This window comes from Triturus cristatus, chromosome 11 (genome assembly GCF_964204655.1).
Source record: "Triturus cristatus chromosome 11, aTriCri1.1, whole genome shotgun sequence".
Classification (NCBI taxonomy): Eukaryota; Metazoa; Chordata; class Amphibia; order Caudata; family Salamandridae; genus Triturus; species Triturus cristatus.
Window position 1 is genome coordinate 1,138,807,949 of NC_140594.1, and position 25,001 is coordinate 1,138,832,949.

The window sequence follows — 25,001 nt, forward strand, 5'->3', positions numbered from 1 at the left end:
GAGCAGAGTGGCGCAGCGGAAGCGTGCTGGGCCCATAACCCAGAGGTCGATGGATCGAAACCATCCTCTGCTATAATATTTCTTGTTTTTTCTTCTGAGAACCAATCTGTCATTTCCACGCTACCAGCAAGGAAAAGCGCAGGCTTGTGCTAGCTATGTGAGAAAAGACTTCTCAACTATCTGTCTCTGCTGAAATACAAGAGAGTGATCGCCAAAGGATCAACCCCATACTTTGAAAGTAAAGATACCCAATTATAAGCATAAATGACTGGTGGGACCGTCACACGTTTTTCTGGGCATGCTTTGAATGTCATTCTTGCCTTTTCGTTCTGCTCTTATCATTCTCCTGGGCATTTCATGGAAGGCACTCTCTTTCTCTTCTCTGCTTTGCTTCCAATGCTGCCTAAATATGTTCATTTCCACTATTTGTACTACTGCTTTCCATTTCTTCTCTTCTGCACAGATTTGGCCTTGGTTTCAATCCCCAGTTCCTTACCCTCTACAAGAAACTTTCTACTGCTTTTCATGTTGGTATCTAAACCAAATGCACCATTGAAACTGTTGCAAGATAGTCATTGAACTCGGGGTTGTAATCTTTAGAACCGAGAGCAACCACAACATAGGGCGTTGGTGGTATAGTGGTGAGCATAGCTGCTTCCCAAGCAGTTGACCCGGGTTCGATTCCCGGCCAATGCAGTGCAAATTTTTATATGTTCTCCAAGCAGGATTTGTTTTAATGCAACATGTCACAAAACGGAAATATCATGAACAGATTAATCAGACGTTAAATAAAAAAAAAATGAAATAATTAGGCAGGCATCTCGATCGCCCCATCTGCTACATTCATTGTCCTATTAGATGCAATTTTCCAAAAAGCAGAGTCACCACTCACATGTGCTGGTAATAAATATGTTGCGGGCGGTAGACAATGAAAGGGCTGAACCCTGACCAGACATTCTAACTCTAGCATCTCTATATTAAAAAGCCTTTCTAGGCAATATCTAGCATGTGAATAAAAGTAGGCAAGATCCACCGATGAATCTGGCAAAAGTCCCCAACGATTTTGTGCACACTTGTTCTCTCACCTGAATGCAGCGCCATCTTGTAGCCATCGGATGTAACTGCAGCTCACAAAATGTTATATCAGAGAGCAAGTTGAGAGGACTCCAAGAGGCAGATGTCCATGGAAAGAGCCTCTCACGACAGCAGGAAGGTTGGATATTTCAAGATGGCAACATTTCCTGTCCAACGTCCTCACGTCCCGAACGCTCCCAAACGCTCAAAAGCCTCACACCGGGCAAGCCCTCACCGGGTAGATCTCTGGCTCCCAGTTAAAATCAAATCCTGAGCATGCTAGCGCTAGGATCAAAGAGAGAGGAGAGGGTTAGAGAGCTGCTATCTTGGTAAAGGCCTGAAACTGCTAGTTCCCAAGAGGGTCTGCACTTTCAGTTATGACTGACTGTGAGACGAGAAGATGAAGATTTTCTGCACCCAGCATACATTGCAGCATGCTTAGGCAAATGAGGAGCGAGACCCACCAATCCCTCGCCACTTCGCTGAAAGCTCCTCCTCTGCATAAAGAGAACACTTTTACAAGGGAGCAGAGTGGCGCAGCGGAAGCGTGCTGGGCCCATAACCCAGAGGTCGATGGATCGAAACCATCCTCTGCTATAATATTTCTTGTTTTTTCTTCTGAGAACCAATCTGTCATTTCCACGCTACCAGGAAGGAAAAGCGCAGGCTTGTGCTAGCTATGTGAGAAAAGACTTCTCAACTATCTGTCTCTGCTGAAACACAACAGAGTGATCGCCAAAGGATCAACCCCATACTTTGAAAGTAAAGATACCCAATTAGAAGCATAAATGACTGGTGGGACCGTCACACGTTTTTCTGGGCATGCTTTGAATGTCATTCTTGCCTTTTCGTTCTGCTCTTATCATTCTCCTGGGCATTTCATGGAAGGCACTCTCTTTCTCTTCGCTGCTTTGCTTCCAATGCTGCCTAAATATGTTCATTTCCACTATTTGTACTACTGCTTTCCATTTCTTCTCTTCTGCACAGATTTGGCCTTGGTTTCAATCCCCAGTTCCTTACCCTCTACAAGAAACTTTCTACTGCTTTTCATGTTGGTATCTAAACAAAATGCACCATTGAAACTGGTGCAAGATAGTCATTGAACTCGGGGTTGTAATCTTTAGAACCGAGAGCACCCACATCATAGGGCGTTGGTGGTATAGTGGTGAGCATAGCTGCTTCCCAAGCAGTTGACCCGGGTTCGATTCCCGGCCAATGCAGTGCAAATTTTTATATGTTCTCCAAGCAGGATTTGTTTTAATGCAACATGTCACAAAACGGAAATATCATGAACAGATTAATCAGACGTTAAATTAAAAAAAAAATGAAATACTTAGGCAGGCATCTCGATCGCCCCATCTGCTACATTCATTGTCCTATTAGATGCTATTTTCCAAAAAGCAGAGTCACCACTCACATGTGCTGGTAATAAATATGTTGCGGGCGGTAGACAATGAAAGGGCTGAACCCCGACCAGACATTCTAACTCTAGCATCTCTATATTAAAAAGCATTTCTAGGCAATATCTAGCATGTGAATAAAAGTAGGCAAGATCCACCGATGAATCTGGCAAAAGTCCCCAACGATTTTGTGCACACTTGTTCTCTCACCTGAATGCAGCGCCACCTTGTAGCCATCGGATGTAACTGCAGCTCACAAAATGTTATATCAGAGAGCAAGTTGAGAGGACTCCAAGAGGCAGATGTCCATGGAAAGAGCCTCTCACGACAGCAGGAAGGTTGGATATTTCAAGATGGCAACATTTCCTGTCCAATGTCCTCACGTCCCGAACGCTCCCAAACGCTCAAAAGCCTCGCCCTCACCGGGTAGATCTCTGGCTCCCAGTTAAAATCAAATCCTGAGCATGCTAGCGCTAGGATCAAAGAGAGAGGAGAGGGTTAGAGAGCTGCTATCTTGGTAAAGGCCTGAAACTGCTAGTTCCCAAGAGGGTCTGCACTTTCAGTTATGACTGACTGTGAGACGAGAAGATGAAGATTTTCTGCACCCAGCATACATTGCAGCATGCTTAGGCAAATGAGGAGCGAGACCCACCAATCCCTCGCCACTTCGCTGAAAGCTCCTCCTCTGCATAAAGAGAACACTTTTACAAGGGAGCAGAGTGGCGCAGCGGAAGCGTGCTGGGCCCATAATCCAGAGGTCGATGGATCGAAACCATCCTCTGCTATAATATTTCTTGTTTTTTCTTCTGAGAACCAATCTGTCATTTCCACGCTACCAGCAAGGAAAAGCGCAGGCTTGTGCTAGCTATGTGAGAAAAGACTTCTCAACTATCTGTCTCTGCTGAAATACAAGAGAGTGATCGCCAAAGGATCAACCCCATACTTTGAAAGTAAAGATACCCAATTATAAGCATAAATGACTGGTGGGACCGTCACACGTTTTTCTGGGCATGCTTTGAATGTCATTCTTGCCTTTTCGTTCTGCTCTTATCATTCTCCTGGGCATTTCATGGAAGGCACTCTCTTTCTCTTCGCTGCTTTGCTTCCAATGCTGCCTAAATATGTTCATTTCCACTATTTGTACTACTGCTTTCCATTTCTTCTCTTCTGCACAGATTTGGCCTTGGTTTCCATCCCCAGTTCCTTACCCTCTACAAGAAACTTTCTACTGCTTTTCATGTTGGTATCTAAACCAAATGCACCATTGAAACTGTTGCAAGATAGTCATTGAACTCGGGGTTGTAATCTTTAGAACCGAGAGCAACCACAACATAGGGCGTTGGTGGTATAGTGGTGAGCATAGCTGCTTCCCAAGCAGTTGACCCGGGTTCGATTCCTGGCCAATGCAGTGCAAATTTTTATATGTTCTCCAAGCAGGATTTGTTTTAATGCAACATGTCACAAAACGGAAATATCATGAACAGATTAATCAGACGTTAAATTAAAAAAAAACATGAAATACTTAGGCAGGCATCTCGATCGCCCCATCTGCTACATTCATTGTCCTATTAGATGCTATTTTCCAAAAAGCAGAGTCACCACTCACATGTGCTGGTAATAAATATGTTGCGGGCGGTAGACAATGAAAGGGCTGAACCCTGACCAGACATTCTAACTCTAGCATCTCTATATTAAAAAGCCTTTCCAGGCAATATCTAGCATGTGAATAAAAGTAGGCAAGATCCACCGATGAATCTGGCAAAAGTCCCCAACGATTTTGTGCACACTTGTTCTCTCACCTGAATGCAGCGCCATCTTGTAGCCATCGGATGTAACTGCAGCTCACAAAATGTTATATCAGAGAGCAAGTTGAGAGGACTCCAAGAGGCAGATGTCCATGGAAAGAGCCTCTCACGACAGCAGGAAGGTTGGATATTTCAAGATGGCAACATTTCCTGTCCAACGTCCTCACGTCCCGAACGCTCCCAAACGCTCAAAAGCCTCGCCCTCACCGGGTAGATCTCTGGCTCCCAGATAAAATCAAATCCTGAGCATGCTAGCGCTAGGATCAAAGAGAGAGGAGAGGGTTAGAGAGCTGCTATCTTGGTAAAGGCCTGAAACTGCTAGTTCCCAAGAGGGTCTGCACTTTCAGTTATGACCGACTGTGAGACGAGAAGATGAAGATTTTCTGCACCCAGCATACATTGCAGCATGCTTAGGCAAATGAGGAGCGAGACCCACCAATCCCTCGCCACTTCGCTGAAAGCTCCTCCTCTGCATAAAGAGAACACTTTTACAAGGGAGCAGAGTGGCGCAGCGGAAGCGTGCTGGGCCCATAACCCAGAGGTCGATGGATCGAAACCATCCTCTGCTATAATATTTCTTGTTTTTTCTTCTGAGAACCAATCTGTCATTTTCACGCTACCAGCAAGGAAAAGCGCAGGCTTGTGCTAGCTATGTGAGAAAAGACTTCTCAACTATCTGTCTCTGCTGAAATACAAGAGAGTGATCGCCAAAGGATCAACCCCATACTTTGAAAGTAAAGATACCCAATTATAAGCATAAATGACTGGTGGGACCGTCACACGTTTTTCTGGGCATGCTTTGAATGTCATTCTTGCCTTTTCGTTCTGCTCTTATCATTCTCCTGGGCATTTCATGGAAGGCACTCTCTTTCTCTTCGCTGCTTTGCTTCCAATGCTGCCTAAATATGTTCATTTCCACTATTTGTACTACTGCTTTCCATTTCTTCTCTTCTGCACAGATTTGGCCTTGGTTTCAATCCCCAGTTCCTTACCCTCTACAAGAAACTTTCTACTGCTTTTCATGTTGGTATCTAAACCAAATGCACCATTGAAACTGTTGCAAGATAGTCATTGAACTCGGGGTTGTAATCTTTAGAACTGAGAGCAACCACAACATAGGGCGTTGGTGGTATAGTGGTGAGCATAGCTGCTTCCCAAGCAGTTGACCCGGGTTCGATTCCCGGCCAATGCAGTGCAAATTTTTATATGTTCTCCAAGCAGGATTTGTTTTAATGCAACATGTCACAAAACGGAAATATCATGAACAGATTAATCAGACGTTAAATAAAAAAAAAAATGAAATAATTAGGCAGGCATCTCGATCGCCCCATCTGCTACATTCATTGTCCTATTAGATGCAATTTTCCAAAAAGCAGAGTCACCACTCACATGTGCTGGTAATAAATATGTTGCGGGCGGTAGACAATGAAAGGGCTGAACCCTGACCAGACATTCTAACTCTAGCATCTCTATATTAAAAAGCCTTTCTAGGCAATATCTAGCATGTGAATAAAAGTAGGCAAGATCCACCGATGAATCTGGCAAAAGTCCCCAACGATTTTGTGCACACTTGTTCTCTCACCTGAATGCAGCGCCATCTTGTAGCCATCGGATGTAACTGCAGCTCACAAAATGTTATATCAGAGAGCAAGTTGAGAGGACTCCAAGAGGCAGATGTCCATGGAAAGAGCCTCTCACGACAGCAGGAAGGTTGGATATTTCAAGATGGCAACATTTCCTGTCCAACGTCCTCACGTCCCGAACGCTCCCAAACGCTCAAAAGCCTCACACCGGGCAAGCCCTCACCGGGTAGATCTCTGGCTCCCAGTTAAAATCAAATCCTGAGCATGCTAGCGCTAGGATCAAAGAGAGAGGAGAGGGTTAGAGAGCTGCTATCTTGGTAAAGGCCTGAAACTGCTAGTTCCCAAGAGGGTCTGCACTTTCAGTTATGACTGACTGTGAGACGAGAAGATGAAGATTTAATCTGCACCCAGCATACATTGCAGCATGCTTAGGCAAATGAGGAGCGAGACCCACCAATCCCTCGCCACTTCGCTGAAAGCTCCTCCTCTGCATAAAGAGAACACTTTTACAAGGGAGCAGAGTGGCGCAGCGGAAGCGTGCTGGGCCCATAACCCAGAGGTCGATGGATCGAAACCATCCTCTGCTATAATATTTCTTGTTTTTTCTTCTGAGAACCAATCTGTCATTTCCACGCTACCAGGAAGGAAAAGCGCAGGCTTGTGCTAGCTATGTGAGAAAAGACTTCTCAACTATCTGTCTCTGCTGAAACACAACAGAGTGATCGCCAAAGGATCAACCCCATACTTTGAAAGTAAAGATACCCAATTAGAAGCATAAATGACTGGTGGGACCGTCACACGTTTTTCTGGGCATGCTTTGAATGTCATTCTTGCCTTTTCGTTCTGCTCTTATCATTCTCCTGGGCATTTCATGGAAGGCACTCTCTTTCTCTTCGCTGCTTTGCTTCCAATGCTGCCTAAATATGTTCATTTCCACTATTTGTACTACTGCTTTCCATTTCTTCTCTTCTGCACAGATTTGGCCTTGGTTTCAATCCCCAGTTCCTTACCCTCTACAAGAAACTTTCTACTGCTTTTCATGTTGGTATCTAAACAAAATGCACCATTGAAACTGGTGCAAGATAGTCATTGAACTCGGGGTTGTAATCTTTAGAACCGAGAGCACCCACATCATAGGGCGTTGGTGGTATAGTGGTGAGCATAGCTGCTTCCCAAGCAGTTGACCCGGGTTCGATTCCCGGCCAATGCAGTGCAAATTTTTATATGTTCTCCAAGCAGGATTTGTTTTAATGCAACATGTCACAAAACGGAAATATCATGAACAGATTAATCAGACGTTAAATTAAAAAAAAAATGAAATACTTAGGCAGGCATCTCGATCGCCCCATCTGCTACATTCATTGTCCTATTAGATGCTATTTTCCAAAAAGCAGAGTCACCACTCACATGTGCTGGTAATAAATATGTTGCGGGCGGTAGACAATGAAAGGGCTGAACCCCGACCAGACATTCTAACTCTAGCATCTCTATATTAAAAAGCATTTCTAGGCAATATCTAGCATGTGAATAAAAGTAGGCAAGATCCACCGATGAATCTGGCAAAAGTCCCCAACGATTTTGTGCACACTTGTTCTCTCACCTGAATGCAGCGCCACCTTGTAGCCATCGGATGTAACTGCAGCTCACAAAATGTTATATCAGAGAGCAAGTTGAGAGGACTCCAAGAGGCAGATGTCCATGGAAAGAGCCTCTCACGACAGCAGGAAGGTTGGATATTTCAAGATGGCAACATTTCCTGCCCAATGTCCTCACGTCCCGAACGCTCCCAAACGCTCAAAAGCCTCGCCCTCACCGGGTAGATCTCTGGCTCCCAGTTAAAATCAAATCCTGAGCATGCTAGCGCTAGGATCAAAGAGAGAGGAGAGGGTTAGAGAGCTGCTATCTTGGTAAAGGCCTGAAACTGCTAGTTCCCAAGAGGGTCTGCACTTTCAGTTATGACTGACTGTGAGACGAGAAGATGAAGATTTTCTGCACCCAGCATACATTGCAGCATGCTTAGGCAAATGAGGAGCGAGACCCACCAATCCCTCGCCACTTCGCTGAAAGCTCCTCCTCTGCATAAAGAGAACACTTTTACAAGGGAGCAGAGTGGCGCAGCGGAAGCGTGCTGGGCCCATAATCCAGAGGTCGATGGATCGAAACCATCCTCTGCTATAATATTTCTTGTTTTTTCTTCTGAGAACCAATCTGTCATTTCCACGCTACCAGCAAGGAAAAGCGCAGGCTTGTGCTAGCTATGTGAGAAAAGACTTCTCAACTATCTGTCTCTGCTGAAATACAAGAGAGTGATCGCCAAAGGATCAACCCCATACTTTGAAAGTAAAGATACCCAATTATAAGCATAAATGACTGGTGGGACCGTCACACGTTTTTCTGGGCATGCTTTGAATGTCATTCTTGCCTTTTCGTTCTGCTCTTATCATTCTCCTGGGCATTTCATGGAAGGCACTCTCTTTCTCTTCGCTGCTTTGCTTCCAATGCTGCCTAAATATGTTCATTTCCACTATTTGTACTACTGCTTTCCATTTCTTCTCTTCTGCACAGATTTGGCCTTGGTTTCCATCCCCAGTTCCTTACCCTCTACAAGAAACTTTCTACTGCTTTTCATGTTGGTATCTAAACCAAATGCACCATTGAAACTGTTGCAAGATAGTCATTGAACTCGGGGTTGTAATCTTTAGAACCGAGAGCAACCACAACATAGGGCGTTGGTGGTATAGTGGTGAGCATAGCTGCTTCCCAAGCAGTTGACCCGGGTTCGATTCCTGGCCAATGCAGTGCAAATTTTTATATGTTCTCCAAGCAGGATTTGTTTTAATGCAACATGTCACAAAACGGAAATATCATGAACAGATTAATCAGATGTTAAATTAAAAAAAAACATGAAATACTTAGGCAGGCATCTCGATCGCCCCATCTGCTACATTCATTGTCCTATTAGATGCTATTTTCCAAAAAGCAGAGTCACCACTCACATGTGCTGGTAATAAATATGTTGCGGGCGGTAGACAATGAAAGGGCTGAACCCTGACCAGACATTCTAACTCTAGCATCTCTATATTAAAAAGCCTTTCCAGGCAATATCTAGCATGTGAATAAAAGTAGGCAAGATCCACCGATGAATCTGGCAAAAGTCCCCAACGATTTTGTGCACACTTGTTCTCTCACCTGAATGCAGCGCCATCTTGTAGCCATCGGATGTAACTGCAGCTCACAAAATGTTATATCAGAGAGCAAGTTGAGAGGACTCCAAGAGGCAGATGTCCATGGAAAGAGCCTCTCACGACAGCAGGAAGGTTGGATATTTCAAGATGGCAACATTTCCTGTCCAACGTCCTCACGTCCCGAACGCTCCCAAACGCTCAAAAGCCTCGCCCTCACCGGGTAGATCTCTGGCTCCCAGATAAAATCAAATCCTGAGCATGCTAGCGCTAGGATCAAAGAGAGAGGAGAGGGTTAGAGAGCTGCTATCTTGGTAAAGGCCTGAAACTGCTAGTTCCCAAGAGGGTCTGCACTTTCAGTTATGACCGACTGTGAGACGAGAAGATGAAGATTTTCTGCACCCAGCATACATTGCAGCATGCTTAGGCAAATGAGGAGCGAGACCCACCAATCCCTCGCCACTTCGCTGAAAGCTCCTCCTCTGCATAAAGAGAACACTTTTACAAGGGAGCAGAGTGGCGCAGCGGAAGCGTGCTGGGCCCATAACCCAGAGGTCGATGGATCGAAACCATCCTCTGCTATAATATTTCTTGTTTTTTCTTCTGAGAACCAATCTGTCATTTCCACGCTACGAGCAAGGAAAAGCGCAGGCTTGTGCTAGCTATGTGAGAAAAGACTTCTCAACTATCTGTCTCTGCTGAAATACAAGAGAGTGATCGCCAAAGGATCAACCCCATACTTTGAAAGTAAAGATACCCAATTATAAGCATAAATGACTGGTGGGACCGTCACACGTTTTTCTGGGCATGCTTTGAATGTCATTCTTGCCTTTTCGTTCTGCTCTTATCATTCTCCTGGGCATTTCATGGAAGGCACTCTATTTCTCTTCGCTGCTTTGCTTCCAATGCTGCATAAATATGTTCATTTCCACTATTTGTACTACTGCTTTCCATTTCTTCTCTTCTGCACAGATTTGGCCTTGGTTTCAATCCCCAGTTCCTTACCCTCTACAAGAAACTTTCTACTGCTTTTCATGTTGGTATTTAAACCAAATGCACCATTGAAACTGGTGCAAGATAGTCATTGAACTCGGGGTTGTAATCTTTAGAACCGAGAGCAACCACATCATAGGGCGTTGGTGGTATAGTGGTGAGCATAGCTGCTTCCCAAGCAGTTGACCCGGGTTCGATTCCCGGCCAATGCAGTGCAAATTTTTATATGTTCTCCAAGCAGGATTTGTTTTAATGCAACATGTCACAAAACGGAAATATCATGAACAGATTAATCAGACGTTAAATTAAAAAAAAAATGAAATACTTAGGCAGGCATCTCGATCGCCCCATCTGCTACATTCATTGTCCTATTAGATGCTATTTTCCAAAAAGCAGAGTCACCACTCACATGTGCTGGTAATAAATATGTTGCGGGCGGTAGACAATGAAAGGGCTGAACCCCGACCAGACATTCTAACTCTAGCATCTCTATATTAAAAAGCATTTCTAGGCAATATCTAGCATGTGAATAAAAGTAGGCAAGATCCACCGATGAATCTGGCAAAAGTGCCCAACGATTTTGTGCACACTTGTTCTCTCACCTGAATGCAGCGCCATCTTGTAGCCATCGGATGTAACTGCAGCTCACAAAATGTTATATCAGAGAGCAAGTTGAGAGGACTCCAAGAGGCAGATGTCCATGGAAAGAGCCTCTCACGACAGCAGGAAGGTTGGATATTTCAAGATGGCAACATTTCCTGTCCAATGTCCTCACGTCCCGAACGCTCCCAAACGCTCAAAAGCCTCGCCCTCACTGGGTAGATCTCTGGCTCCCAGTTAAAATCAAATCCTGAGCATGCTAGCGCTAGGATCAAAGAGAGAGGAGAGGGTTAGAGAGCTGCTATCTTGGTAAAGGCCTGAAACTGCTAGTTCCCAAGAGGGTCTGCACTTTCAGTTATGACTGACTGTGAGACGAGAAGATGAAGATTTTCTGCACCCAGCATACATTGCAGCATGCTTAGGCAAATGAGGAGCGAGACCCACCAATCCCTCACCACTTCGCTGAAAGCTCCTCCTCTGCATAAAGAGAACACTTTTACAAGGGAGCAGAGTGGCGCAGCGGAAGCGTGCTGGGCCCATAACCCAGAGGTCGATGGATCGAAACCATCCTCTGCTATAATATTTCTTGTTTTTTCTTCTGAGAACCAATCTGTCATTTCCACGCTACCAGCAAGGAAAAGCGCAGGCTTGTGCTAGCTATGTGAGAAAAGACTTCTCAACTATCTGTCTCTGCTGAAACACAACAGAGTGATCGCCAAAGGATCAACCCCATACTTTGAAAGTAAAGATACCCAATTATAAGCATAAATGACTGGTGGGACCGTCACACGTTTTTCTGGGCATGCTTTGAATGTCATTCTTGCCTTTTCGTTCTGCTCTTATCATTCTCCTGGGCATTTCATGGAAGGCACTCTCTTTCTCTTCGCTGCTTTGCTTCCAATGCTGCCTAAATATGTTCATTTCCACTATTTGTACTACTGCTTTCCATTTCTTCTCTTCTGCACAGATTTGGCCTTGGTTTCAATCCCCAGTTCCTTACCCTCTACAAGAAACTTTCTACTGCTTTTCATGTTGGTATCTAAACCAAATGCACCATTGAAACTGGTGCAAGATAGTCATTGAACTCGGGGTTGTAATCTTTAGAACCGAGAGCACCCACATCATAGGGCATTGGTGGTATAGTGGTGAGCATAGCTGCTTCCCAAGCAGTTGACCCGGGTTCGATTCCCGGCCAATGCAGTGCAAATTTTTATATGTTCTCCAAGCAGGATTTGTTTTAATGCAACATGTCACAAAACGGAAATATCATGAACAGATTAATCAGACGTTAAATTAAAAAAAAAAATGAAATACTTAGGCAGGCATCTCGATCGCCCCATCTGCTACATTCATTGTCCTATTAGATGCTATTTTCCAAAAAGCAGAGTCACCACTCACATGTGCTGGTAATAAATATGTTGCGGGCGGTAGACAATGAAAGGGCTGAACCCCGACCAGACATTCTAACTCTAGCATCTCTATATTAAAAAGCATTTCTAGGCAATATCTAGCATGTGAATAAAAGTAGGCAAGATCCACCGATGAATCTGGCAAAAGTCCCCAACGATTTTGTGCACACTTGTTCTCTCACCTGAATGCAGCGCCACCTTGTAGCCATCGGATGTAACTGCAGCTCACAAAATGTTATATCAGAGAGCAAGTTGAGAGGACTCCAAGAGGCAGATGTCCATGGAAAGAGCCTCTCACGACAGCAGGAAGGTTGGATATTTCAAGATGGCAACATTTCCTGTCCAATGTCCTCACGTCCCGAACGCTCCCAAACGCTCAAAAGCCTCGCCCTCACCGGGTAGATCTCTGGCTCCCAGTTAAAATCAAATCCTGAGCATGCTAGCGCTAGGATCAAAGAGAGAGGAGAGGGTTAGAGAGCTGCTATCTTGGTAAAGGCCTGAAACTGCTAGTTCCCAAGAGGGTCTGCACTTTCAGTTATGACTGACTGTGAGACGAGAAGATGAAGATTTTCTGCACCCAGCATACATTGCAGCATGCTTAGGCAAATGAGGAGCGAGACCCACCAATCCCTCGCCACTTCGCTGAAAGCTCCTCCTCTGCATAAAGAGAACACTTTTACAAGGGAGCAGAGTGGCGCAGCGGAAGCGTGCTGGGCCCATAATCCAGAGGTCGATGGATCGAAACCATCCTCTGCTATAATATTTCTTGTTTTTTCTTCTGAGAACCAATCTGTCATTTCCACGCTACCAGCAAGGAAAAGCGCAGGCTTGTGCTAGCTATGTGAGAAAAGACTTCTCAACTATCTGTCTCTGCTGAAATACAAGAGAGTGATCGGCAAAGGATCAACCCCATACTTTGAAAGTAAAGATACCCAATTATAAGCATAAATGACTGGTGGGACCGTCACACGTTTTTCTGGGCATGCTTTGAATGTCATTCTTGCCTTTTCGTTCTGCTCTTATCATTCTCCTGGGCATTTCATGGAAGGCACTCTCTTTCTCTTCGCTGCTTTGCTTCCAATGCTGCCTAAATATGTTCATTTCCACTATTTGTACTACTGCTTTCCATTTCTTCTCTTCTGCACAGATTTGGCCTTGGTTTCCATCCCCAGTTCCTTACCCTCTACAAGAAACTTTCTACTGCTTTTCATGTTGGTATCTAAACCAAATGCACCATTGAAACTGTTGCAAGATAGTCATTGAACTCGGGGTTGTAATCTTTAGAACCGAGAGCAACCACAACATAGGGCGTTGGTGGTATAGTGGTGAGCATAGCTGCTTCCCCAGCAGTTGACCCGGGTTCGATTCCTGGCCAATGCAGTGCAAATTTTTATATGTTCTCCAAGCAGGATTTGTTTTAATGCAACATGTCACAAAACGGAAATATCATGAACAGATTAATCAGATGTTAAATTAAAAAAAAACATGAAATACTTAGGCAGGCATCTCGATCGCCCCATCTGCTACATTCATTGTCCTATTAGATGCTATTTTCCAAAAAGCAGAGTCACCACTCACATGTGCTGGTAATAAATATGTTGCGGGCGGTAGACAATGAAAGGGCTGAACCCTGACCAGACATTCTAACTCTAGCATCTCTATATTAAAAAGCCTTTCCAGGCAATATCTAGCATGTGAATAAAAGTAGGCAAGATCCACCGATGAATCTGGCAAAAGTCCCCAACGATTTTGTGCACACTTGTTCTCTCACCTGAATGCAGCGCCATCTTGTAGCCATCGGATGTAACTGCAGCTCACAAAATGTTATATCAGAGAGCAAGTTGAGAGGACTCCAAGAGGCAGATGTCCATGGAAAGAGCCTCTCACGACAGCAGGAAGGTTGGATATTTCAAGATGGCAACATTTCCTGTCCAACGTCCTCACGTCCCGAACGCTCCCAAACGCTCAAAAGCCTCGCCCTCACCGGGTAGATCTCTGGCTCCCAGATAAAATCAAATCCTGAGCATGCTAGCGCTAGGATCAAAGAGAGAGGAGAGGGTTAGAGAGCTGCTATCTTGGTAAAGGCCTGAAACTGCTAGTTCCCAAGAGGGTCTGCACTTTCAGTTATGACCGACTGTGAGACGAGAAGATGAAGATTTTCTGCACCCAGCATACATTGCAGCATGCTTAGGCAAATGAGGAGCGAGACCCACCAATCCCTCGCCACTTCGCTGAAAGCTCCTCCTCTGCATAAAGAGAACACTTTTACAAGGGAGCAGAGTGGCGCAGCGGAAGCGTGCTGGGCCCATAACCCAGAGGTCGATGGATCGAAACCATCCTCTGCTATAATATTTCTTGTTTTTTCTTCTGAGAACCAATCTGTCATTTCCACGCTACGAGCAAGGAAAAGCGCAGGCTTGTGCTAGCTATGTGAGAAAAGACTTCTCAACTATCTGTCTCTGCTGAAATACAAGAGAGTGATCGCCAAAGGATCAACCCCATACTTTGAAAGTAAAGATACCCAATTATAAGCATAAATGACTGGTGGGACCGTCACACGTTTTTCTGGGCATGCTTTGAATGTCATTCTTGCCTTTTCGTTCTGCTCTTATCATTCTCCTGGGCATTTCATGGAAGGCACTCTATTTCTCTTCGCTGCTTTGCTTCCAATGCTGCATAAATATGTTCATTTCCACTATTTGTACTACTGCTTTCCATTTCTTCTCTTCTGCACAGATTTGGCCTTGGTTTCAATCCCCAGTTCCTTACCCTCTACAAGAAACTTTCTACTGCTTTTCATGTTGGTATTTAAACCAAATGCACCATTGAAACTGGTGCAAGATAGTCATTGAACTCGGGGTTGTAATCTTTAGAACCGAGAGCAACCACATCATAGGGCGTTGGTGGTATAGTGGTGAGCATAGCTGCTTCCCAAGCAGTTGACCCGGGTTCGATTCCCGGCCAATGCAGTGCAAATTTTTATATGTTCTCCAAGCAGGATTTGTTTTAATGCAACATGTCACAAAACGGAAATATCATGAACAGATTAATCAGACGTTAAATTAAAAAAAAAATGAAATACTTAGGCAGGCATCTCGATCGCCCCATCTGCTACATTCATTGTCCTATTAGATGCTATTTTCCAAAAAGCAGAGTCACCACTCACATGTGCTGGTAATAAATATGTTGCGGGCGGTAGACAATGAAAGGGCTGAACCCCGACCAGACATTCTAACTCTAGCATCTCTATATTAAAAAGCATTTCTAGGCAATATCTAGCATGTGAATAAAAGTAGGCAAGATCCACCGATGAATCTGGCAAAAGTCCCCAACGATTTTGTGCACACTTGTTCTCTCACCTGAATGCAGCGCCATCTTGTAGCCATCGGATGTAACTGCAGCTCACAAAATGTTATATCAGAGAGCAAGTTGAGAGGACTCCAAGAGGCAGATGTCCATGGAAAGAGCCTCTCACGACAGCAGGAAGGTTGGATATTTCAAGATGGCAACATTTCCTGTCCAATGTCCTCACGTCCCGAACGCTCCCAAACGCTCAAAAGCCTCGCCCTCACTGGGTAGATCTCTGGCTCCCAGTTAAAATCAAATCCTGAGCATGCTAGCGCTAGGATCAAAGAGAGAGGAGAGGGTTAGAGAGCTGCTATCTTGGTAAAGGCCTGAAACTGCTAGTTCCCAAGAGGGTCTGCACTTTCAGTTATGACTGACTGTGAGACGAGAAGATGAAGATTTTCTGCACCCAGCATACATTGCAGCATGCTTAGGCAAATGAGGAGCGAGACCCACCAATCCCTCACCACTTCGCTGAAAGCTCCTCCTCTGCATAAAGAGAACACTTTTACAAGGGAGCAGAGTGGCGCAGCGGAAGCGTGCTGGGCCCATAACCCAGAGGTCGATGGATCGAAACCATCCTCTGCTATAATATTTCTTGTTTTTTCTTCTGAGAACCAATCTGTCATTTCCACGCTACCAGCAAGGAAAAGCGCAGGCTTGTGCTAGCTATGTGAGAAAAGACTTCTCAACTATCTGTCTCTGCTGAAACACAACAGAGTGATCGCCAAAGGATCAACCCCATACTTTGAAAGTACAGATACCCAATTATAAGCATAAATGACTGGTGGGACCGTCACACGTTTTTCTGGGCATGCTTTGAATGTCATTCTTGCCTTTTCGTTCTGCTCTTATCATTCTCCTGGGCATTTCATGGAAGGCACTCTCTTTCTCTTCGCTGCTTTGCTTCCAATGCTGCCTAAATATGTTCATTTCCACTATTTGTACTACTGCTTTCCATTTCTTCTCTTCTGCACAGATTTGGCCTTGGTTTCAATCCCCAGTTCCTTACCCTCTACAAGAAACTTTCTACTGCTTTTCATGTTGGTATCTAAACCAAATGCACCATTGAAACTGGTGCAAGATAGTCATTGAACTCGGGGTTGTAATCTTTAGAACCGAGAGCACCCACATCATAGGGCGTTGGTGGTATAGTGGTGAGCATAGCTGCTTCCCAAGCAGTTGACCCGGGTTCGATTCCCGGCCAATGCAGTGCAAATTTTTATATGTTCTCCAAGCAGGATTTGTTTTAATGCAACATGTCACAAAACGGAAATATCATGAACAGATTAATCAGACGTTAAATTAAAAAAAAAATGAAATACTTAGGCAGGCATCTCGATCGCCCCATCTGCTACATTCATTGTCCTATTAGATGCTATTTTCCAAAAAGCAGAGTCACCACTCACATGTGCTGGTAATAAATATGTTGCGGGCGGTAGACAATGAAAGGGCTGAACCCCGACCAGACATTCTAACTCTAGCATCTCTATATTAAAAAGCATTTCTAGGCAATATCTAGCATGTGAATAAAAGTAGGCAAGATCCACCGATGAATCTGGCAAAAGTCCCCAACGATTTTGTGCACACTTGTTCTCTCACCTGAATGCAGCGCCACCTTGTAGCCATCGGATGTAACTGCAGCTCACAAAATGTTATATCAGAGAGCAAGTTGAGAGGACTCCAAGAGGCAGATGTCCATGGAAAGAGCCTCTCACGACAGCAGGAAGGTTGGATATTTCAAGATGGCAACATTTCCTGTCCAATGTCCTCACGTCCCGAACGCTCCCAAACGCTCAAAAGCCTCGCCCTCACCGGGTAGATCTCTGGCTCCCAGTTAAAATCAAATCCTGAGCATGCTAGCGCTAGGATCAAAGAGAGAGGAGAGGGTTAGAGAGCTGCTATCTTGGTAAAGGCCTGAAACTGCTAGTTCCCAAGAGGGTCTGCACTTTCAGTTATGACTGACTGTGAGACGAGAAGATGAAGATTTTCTGCACCCAGCATACATTGCAGCATGCTTAGGCAAATGAGGAGCGAGACCCACCAATCCCTCGCCACTTCGCTGAAAGCTCCTCCTCTGCATAAAGAGAACACTTTTACAAGGGAGCAGAGTGGCGCAGCGGAAGCGTGCTGGGCCCATAATCCAGAGGTCGATGGATCGAAACCATCCTCTGCTATAATATTTCTTGTTTTTTCTTCTGAGAACCAATCTGTCATTTCCACGCTACCAGCAAGGAAAAGCGCAGGCTTGTGCTAGCTATGTGAGAAAAGACTTCTCAACTATCTGTCTCTGCTGAAATACAAGAGAGTGATCGCCAAAGGATCAACCCCATACTTTGAAAGTAAAGATACCCAATTATAAGCATAAATGACTGGTGGGACCGTCACACGTTTTTCTGGGCATGCTTTGAATGTCATTCTTGCCTTTTCGTTCTGCTCTTATCATTCTCCTGGGCATTTCATGGAAGGCACTCTCTTTCTCTTCGCTGCTTTGCTTCCAATGCTGCCTAAATATGTTCATTTCCACTATTTGTACTACTGCTTTCCATTTCTTCTCTTCTGCACAGATTTGGCCTTGGTTTCCATCCCCAGTTCCTTACCCTCTACAAGAAACTTTCTACTGCTTTTCATGTTGGTATCTAAACCAAATGCACCATTGAAACTGTTGCAAGATAGTCATTGAACTCGGGGTTGTAATCTTTAGAACCGAGAGCAACCACAACATAGGGCGTTGGTGGTATAGTGGTGAGCATAGCTGCTTCCCAAGCAGTTGACCCGGGTTCGATTCCTGGCCAATGCAGTGCAAATTTTTATATGTTCTCCAAGCAGGATTTGTTTTAATGCAACATGTCACAAAACGGAAATATCATGAACAGATTAATCAGACGTTAAATAAAAAAAAAACATGAAATACTTAGGCAGGCATCTCGATCGCCCCATCTGCTACATTCATTGTCCTATTAGATGCTATTTTCCAAAAAGCAGAGTCACCACTCACATGTGCTGGTAATAAATATGTTGCGGGCGGTAGACAATGAAAGGGCTGAACCCTGACCAGACATTCTAACTCTAGCATCTCTATATTAAAAAGCCTTTCCAGGCAATATCTAGCATGTGAATAAAAGTACGCAAGATCCACCGATGAATCTGGCAAAAGTCCCCAACGATTTTGTGCACACTTGTTCTCTCACCTGAATGCAGCGCCATCTTGTAGCCATCGGATGTAACTGCAGCTCACAAAATGTTATATCAGAGAGCAAGTTGAGAGGACTCCAAGAGGCAGATGTCCATGGAAAGAGCCTCTCACGACAGCAGGAAGGTTGGATATTTCAAGATGGCAACATTTCCTGTCCAACGTCCTCACGTCCCGAACGCTCCCAAACGCTCAAAAGCCTCGCCCTCACCGGGTAGATCTCTGGCTCCCAGATAAAATCAAATCCTGAGCATGCTAGCGCTAGGATCAAAGAGAGAGGAGAGGGTTAGAGAGCTGCTATCTTGGTAAAGGCCTGAAACTGCTAGTTCCCAAGAGGGTCTGCACTTTCAGTTATGACCGACTGTGAGACGAGAAGATGAAGATTTTCTGCACCCAGCATACATTGCAGCATGCTTAGGCAAATGAGGAGCGAGACCCACCAATCCCTCGCCACTTCGCTGAAAGCTCCTCCTCTGCATAAAGAGAACACTTTTACAAGGGAGCAGAGTGGCGCAGCGGAAGCGTGCTGGGCCCATAACCCAGAGGTCGATGGATCGAAACCATCCTCTGCTATAATATTTCTTGTTTTTTCTTCTGAGAACCAATCTGTCATTTCCACGCTACGAGCAAGGAAAAGCGCAGGCTTGTGCTAGCTATGTGAGAAAAGACTTCTCAACTATCTGTCTCTGCTGAAATACAAGAGAGTGATCGCCAAAGGATCAACCCCATACTTTGAAAGTAAAGATACCCAATTATAAGCATAAATGACTGGTGGGACCGTCACACGTTTTTCTGGGCATGCTTTGAATGTCATTCTTGCCTTTTCGTTCTGCTCTTATCATTCTCCTGGGCATTTCATGGAAGGCACTCTATTTCTCTTCGCTGCTTTGCTTCCAATGCTGCATAAATATGTTCATTTCCACTATTTGTACTACTGCTTTCCATTTCTTCTCTTCTGCACAGATTTGGCCTTGGTTTCAATCCCCAGTTCCTTACCCTCTACAAGAAACTTTCTACTGCTTTTCATGTTGGTATTTAAACCAAATGCACCATTGAAACTGGTGCAAGATAGTCATTGAACTCGGGGTTGTAATCTTTAGAACCGAGAGCAACCACATCATAGGGCGTTGGTGGTATAGTGGTGAGCATAGCTGCTTCCCAAGCAGTTGACCCGGGTTCGATTCCCGGCCAGTGCAAATTTTTATATGTTCTCCAAGCAGGATTGGTTTTAATGCAACATGTCACAAAACGGAAATATCATGAACAGATTAATCAGACGTTAAATTAAAAAAAAAATGAAATACTTAGGCAGGCATCTCGATCGCCCCATCTGCTACATTCATTGTCCTATTAGATGCTATTTTCCAAAAAGCAGAGTCACCACTCACATGTGCTGGTAATAAATATGTTGCGGGCGGTAGACAATGAAAGGGCTGAACCCCGACCAGACATTCTAACTCTAGCATCTCTATATTAAAAAGCATTTCTAGGCAATATCTAGCATGTGAATAAAAGTAGGCAAGATCCACCGATGAATCTGGCAAAAGTCCCCAACGATTTTGTGCACACTTGTTCTCTCACCTGAATGCAGCGCCATCTTGTAGCCATCGGATGTAACTGCAGCTCACAAAATGTTATATCAGAGAGCAAGTTGAGAGGACTCCAAGAGGCAGATGTCCATGGAAAGAGCCTCTCACGACAGCAGGAAGGTTGGATATTTCAAGATGGCAACATTTCCTGTCCAATGTCCTCACGTCCCGAACGCTCCCAAACGCTCAAAAGCCTCGCCCTCACTGGGTAGATCTCTGGCTCCCAGTTAAAATCAAATCCTGAGCATGCTAGCGCTAGGATCAAAGAGAGAGGAGAGGGTTAGAGAGCTGCTATCTTGGTAAAGGCCTGAAACTGCTAGTTCCCAAGAGGGTCTGCACTTTCAGTTATGACTGACTGTGAGACGAGAAGATGAAGATTTTCTGCACCCAGCATACATTGCAGCATGCTTAGGCAAATGAGGAGCGAGACCCACCAATCCCTCACCACTTCGCTGAAAGCTCCTCCTCTGCATAAAGAGAACACTTTTACAAGGGAGCAGAGTGGCGCAGCGGAAGCGTGCTGGGCCCATAACCCAGAGGTCGATGGATCGAAACCATCCTCTGCTATAATATTTCTTGTTTTTTCTTCTGAGAACCAATCTGTCATTTCCACGCTACCAGCAAGGAAAAGCGCAGGCTTGTGCTAGCTATGTGAGAAAAGACTTCTCAACTATCTGTCTCTGCTGAAACACAACAGAGTGATCGCCAAAGGATCAACCCCATACTTTGAAAGTAAAGATACCCAATTATAAGCATAAATGACTGGTGGGACCGTCACACGTTTTTCTGGGCATGCTTTGAATGTCATTCTTGCCTTTTCGTTCTGCTCTTATCATTCTCCTGGGCATTTCATGGAAGGCACTCTCTTTCTCTTCGCTGCTTAGCTTCCAATGCTGCCTAAATATGTTCATTTCCACTATTTGTACTACTGCTTTCCATTTCTTCTCTTCTGCACAGATTTGGCCTTGGTTTCAATCCCCAGTTCCTTACCCTCTACAAGAAACTTTCTACTGCTTTTCATGTTGGTATCTAAACCAAATGCACCATTGAAACTGGTGCAAGATAGTCATTGAACTCGGGGTTGTAATCTTTAGAACCGAGAGCACCCACATCATAGGGCGTTGGTGGTATAGTGGTGAGCATAGCTGCTTCCCAAGCAGTTGACCCGGGTTCGATTCCCGGCCAATGCAGTGCAAATTTTTATATGTTCTCCAAGCAGGATTTGTTTTAATGCAACATGTCACAAAACGGAAATATCATGAACAGATTAATCAGACGTTAAATTAAAAAAAAAATGAAATACTTAGGCAGGCATCTCGATCGCCCCATCTGCTACATTCATTGTCCTATTAGATGCTATTTTCCAAAAAGCAGAGTCACCACTCACATGTGCTGGTAATAAATATGTTGCGGGCGGTAGACAATGAAAGGGCTGAACCCCGACCAGACATTCTAACTCTAGCATCTCTATATTAAAAAGCATTTCTAGGCAATATCTAGCATGTGAATAAAAGTAGGCAAGATCCACCGATGAATCTGGCAAAAGTCCCCAACGATTTTGTGCACACTTGTTCTCTCACCTGAATGCAGCGCCACCTTGTAGCCATCGGATGTAACTGCAGCTCACAAAATGTTATATCAGAGAGCAAGTTGAGAGGACTCCAAGAGGCAGATGTCCATGGAAAGAGCCTCTCACGACAGCAGGAAGGTTGGATATTTCAAGATGGCAACATTTCCTGTCCAATGTCCTCACGTCCCGAACGCTCCCAAACGCTCAAAAGCCTCGCCCTCACCGGGTAGATCTCTGGCTCCCAGATAAAATCAAATCCTGAGCATGCTAGCGCTAGGATCAAAGAGAGAGGAGAGGGTTAGAGAGCTGCTATCTTGGTAAAGGCCTGAAACTGCTAGTTCCCAAGAGGGTCTGCACTTTCAGTTATGACTGACTGTGAGACGAGAAGATGAAGATTTTCTGCACCCAGCATACATTGCAGCATGCTTAGGCAAATGAGGAGCGAGACCCACCAATCCCTCGCCACTTCGTTGAAAGCTCCTCCTCTGCATAAAGAGAACACTTTTACAAGGGAGCAGAGTGGCGCAGCGGAAGCGTGCTGGGCCCATAACCCAGAGGTCGATGGATCGAAACCATCCTCTGCTATAATATTTCTTGTTTTTTCTTCTGAGAACCAATCTGTCATTTCCACGCTACCAGCAAGGAAAAGCGCAGGCTTGTGCTAGCTATGTGAGAAAAGACTTCTCAACTATCTGTCTCTGCTGAAATACAAGAGAGTGATCGCCAAAGGATCAACCCCATACTTTGAAAGTAAAGATACCCAATTATAAGCATAAATGACTGGTGGGACCGTCACACGTTTTTCTGGGCATGCTTTGAATGTCATTCTTGCCTTTTCGTTCTGCTCTTATCATTCTCCTGGGCATTTCATGGAAGGCACTCTCTTTCTCTTCGCTGCTTTGCTTCCAATGCTGCATAAATATGTTCATTTCCACTATTTGTACTACTGCTTTCCATTTCTTCTCTTCTGCACAGATTTGGCCTTGGTTTCAATCCCCAGTTCCTTACCCTCTACAAGAAACTTTCTACTGCTTTTCATGTTGGTATCTAAACCAAATGCACCATTGAAACTGGTGCAAGATAGTCATTGAACTCGGGGTTGTAATCTTTAGAACCGAGAGCAACCACATCATAGGGCGTTGGTGGGATAGTGGTGAGCATAGCTGCTTCCCAAGCAGTTGACCCGGGTTCGATTCCCGGCCAATGCAGTGCAAATTTTTATATGTTCTCCAAGCAGGATTTGTTTTAATGCAACATGTCACAAAACGGAAATATCATGAACAGATTAATCAGACGTTAAATTAAAAAAAAAATGAAATACTTAGGCAGGCATCTCGATCGCCCCATCTGCTACATTCATTGTCCTATTAGATGCTATTTTCCAAAAAGCAGAGTCACCACTCACATGTGCTGGTAATAAATATGTTGCGGGCGGTAGACAATGAAAGGGCTGAACCCCGACCAGACATTCTAACTCTAGCATCTCTATATTAAAAAGCATTTCTAGGCAATATCTAGCATGTGAATAAAAGTAGGCAAGATCCACCGATGAATCTGGCAAAAGTCCCCAACGATTTTGTGCACACTTGTTCTCTCACCTGAATGCAGCGCCATCTTGTAGCCATCGGATGTAACTGCAGCTCACAAAATGTTATATCAGAGAGCAAGTTGAGAGGACTCCAAGAGGCAGATGTCCATGGAAAGAGCCTCTCACGACAGCAGGAAGGTTGGATATTTCAAGATGGCAACATTTCCTGTCCAATGTCCTCACGTCCCGAACGCTCCCAAACGCTCAAAAGCCTCACACCGGGCAAGTCCTCACCGGGTAGATCTCTGGCTCCCAGTTAAAATCAAATCCTGAGCATGCTAGCGCTAGGATCAAAGAGAGAGGAGAGGGTTAGAGAGCTGCTATCTTGGTAAAGGCCTGAAACTGCTAGTTCCCAAGAGGGTCTGCACTTTCAGTTATGACTGACTGTGAGACGAGAAGATGAATATTTTCTGCACCCAGCATACATTGCAGCATGCTTAGGCAAATGAGGAGCGAGACCCACCAATCCCTCACCACTTCGCTGAAAGCTCCTCCTCTGCATAAAGAGAACACTTTTACAAGGGAGCAGAGTGGCGCAGCGGAAGCGTGCTGGGCCCATAACCCAGAGGTCGATGGATCGAAACCATCCTCTGCTATAATATTTCTTGTTTTTTCTTCTGAGAACCAATCTGTAATTTCCACGCTACCAGCAAGGAAAAGCGCAGGCTTGTGCTAGCTATGTGAGAAAAGACTTCTCAACTATCTGTCTCTGCTGAAACACAACAGAGTGATCGCCAAAGGATCAACCCCATACTTTGAAAGTAAAGATACCCAATTATAAGCATAAATGACTGGTGGGACCGTCACACGTTTTTCTGGGCATGCTTTGAATGTCATTCTTGCCTTTTCGTTCTGCTCTTATCATTCTCCTGGGCATTTCATGGAAGGCACTCTCTTTCTCTTCGCTGCTTTGCTTCCAATGCTGCCTAAATATGTTCATTTCCACTATTTGTACTACTGCTTTCCATTTCTTCTCTTCTGCACAGATTTGGCCTTGGTTTCAATCCCCAGTTCCTTACCCTCTACAAGAAACTTTCTACTGCTTTTCATGTTGGTATCTAAACCAAATGCACCATTGAAACTGGTGCAAGATAGTCATTGAACTCGGGGTTGTAATCTTTAGAACCGAGAGCACCCACATCATAGGGCGTTGGTGGTATAGTGGTGAGCATAGCTGCTTCCCAAGCAGTTGACCCGGGTTCGATTCCCGGCCAATGCAGTGCAAATTTTTATATGTTCTCCAAGCAGGATTTGTTTTAATGCAACATGTCACAAAACGGAAATATCATGAACAGATTAATCAGACGTTAAATTTAAAAAAAAATGAAATACTTAGGCAGGCATCTCGATCGCCCCATCTGCTACATTCATTGTCCTATTAGATGCTATTTTCCAAAAAGCAGAGTCACCACTCACATGTGCTGGTAATAAATATGTTGCGGGCGGTAGACAATGAAAGGGCTGAACCCCGACCAGACATTCTAACTCTAGCATCTCTATATTAAAAAGCATTTCTAGGCAATATCTAGCATGTGAATAAAAGTAGGCAAGATCCACCGATGAATCTGGCAAAAGTCCCCAACGATTTTGTGCACACTTGTTCTCTCACCTGAATGCAGCGCCACCTTGTAGCCATCGGATGTAACTGCAGCTCACAAAATGTTATATCA

The 25,001-nt window shown here is 44.6% G+C and overlaps 11 non-coding genes across 11 annotated transcripts; all 11 read left to right on the forward strand.

The window, feature by feature from the left end:
* Nucleotides 1-624: 624 nt before the first annotated feature.
* On the forward strand, nucleotides 625-696 carry TRNAG-CCC (transfer RNA glycine (anticodon CCC)). Its single transcript has one exon. It is a non-coding gene; the product is annotated as a tRNA-Gly (tRNA).
* Nucleotides 697-2,222: 1,526 nt separating this feature from the next.
* Nucleotides 2,223-2,294, forward strand: TRNAG-CCC (transfer RNA glycine (anticodon CCC)). The gene has a single exon. It is a non-coding gene; the product is annotated as a tRNA-Gly (tRNA).
* A 3,105-nt stretch (nucleotides 2,295-5,399) lies between these two features.
* On the forward strand, nucleotides 5,400-5,471 carry TRNAG-CCC (transfer RNA glycine (anticodon CCC)). Its single transcript has one exon. It is a non-coding gene; the product is annotated as a tRNA-Gly (tRNA).
* Nucleotides 5,472-7,000: 1,529 nt separating this feature from the next.
* TRNAG-CCC (transfer RNA glycine (anticodon CCC)) lies at nucleotides 7,001-7,072 on the forward strand. Its single transcript has one exon. It is a non-coding gene; the product is annotated as a tRNA-Gly (tRNA).
* Nucleotides 7,073-10,177: 3,105 nt separating this feature from the next.
* Nucleotides 10,178-10,249, forward strand: TRNAG-CCC (transfer RNA glycine (anticodon CCC)). Its single transcript has one exon. It is a non-coding gene; the product is annotated as a tRNA-Gly (tRNA).
* Nucleotides 10,250-11,765: 1,516 nt separating this feature from the next.
* On the forward strand, nucleotides 11,766-11,837 carry TRNAG-CCC (transfer RNA glycine (anticodon CCC)). Its single transcript has one exon. It is a non-coding gene; the product is annotated as a tRNA-Gly (tRNA).
* A 3,106-nt stretch (nucleotides 11,838-14,943) lies between these two features.
* TRNAG-CCC (transfer RNA glycine (anticodon CCC)) lies at nucleotides 14,944-15,015 on the forward strand. The gene has a single exon. It is a non-coding gene; the product is annotated as a tRNA-Gly (tRNA).
* Nucleotides 15,016-16,531: 1,516 nt separating this feature from the next.
* TRNAG-CCC (transfer RNA glycine (anticodon CCC)) lies at nucleotides 16,532-16,603 on the forward strand. The gene has a single exon. It is a non-coding gene; the product is annotated as a tRNA-Gly (tRNA).
* A 3,105-nt stretch (nucleotides 16,604-19,708) lies between these two features.
* On the forward strand, nucleotides 19,709-19,780 carry TRNAG-CCC (transfer RNA glycine (anticodon CCC)). Its single transcript has one exon. It is a non-coding gene; the product is annotated as a tRNA-Gly (tRNA).
* A 1,511-nt stretch (nucleotides 19,781-21,291) lies between these two features.
* On the forward strand, nucleotides 21,292-21,363 carry TRNAG-CCC (transfer RNA glycine (anticodon CCC)). Its single transcript has one exon. It is a non-coding gene; the product is annotated as a tRNA-Gly (tRNA).
* Nucleotides 21,364-24,478: 3,115 nt separating this feature from the next.
* Nucleotides 24,479-24,550, forward strand: TRNAG-CCC (transfer RNA glycine (anticodon CCC)). Its single transcript has one exon. It is a non-coding gene; the product is annotated as a tRNA-Gly (tRNA).
* Nucleotides 24,551-25,001: the final 451 nt, after the last annotated feature.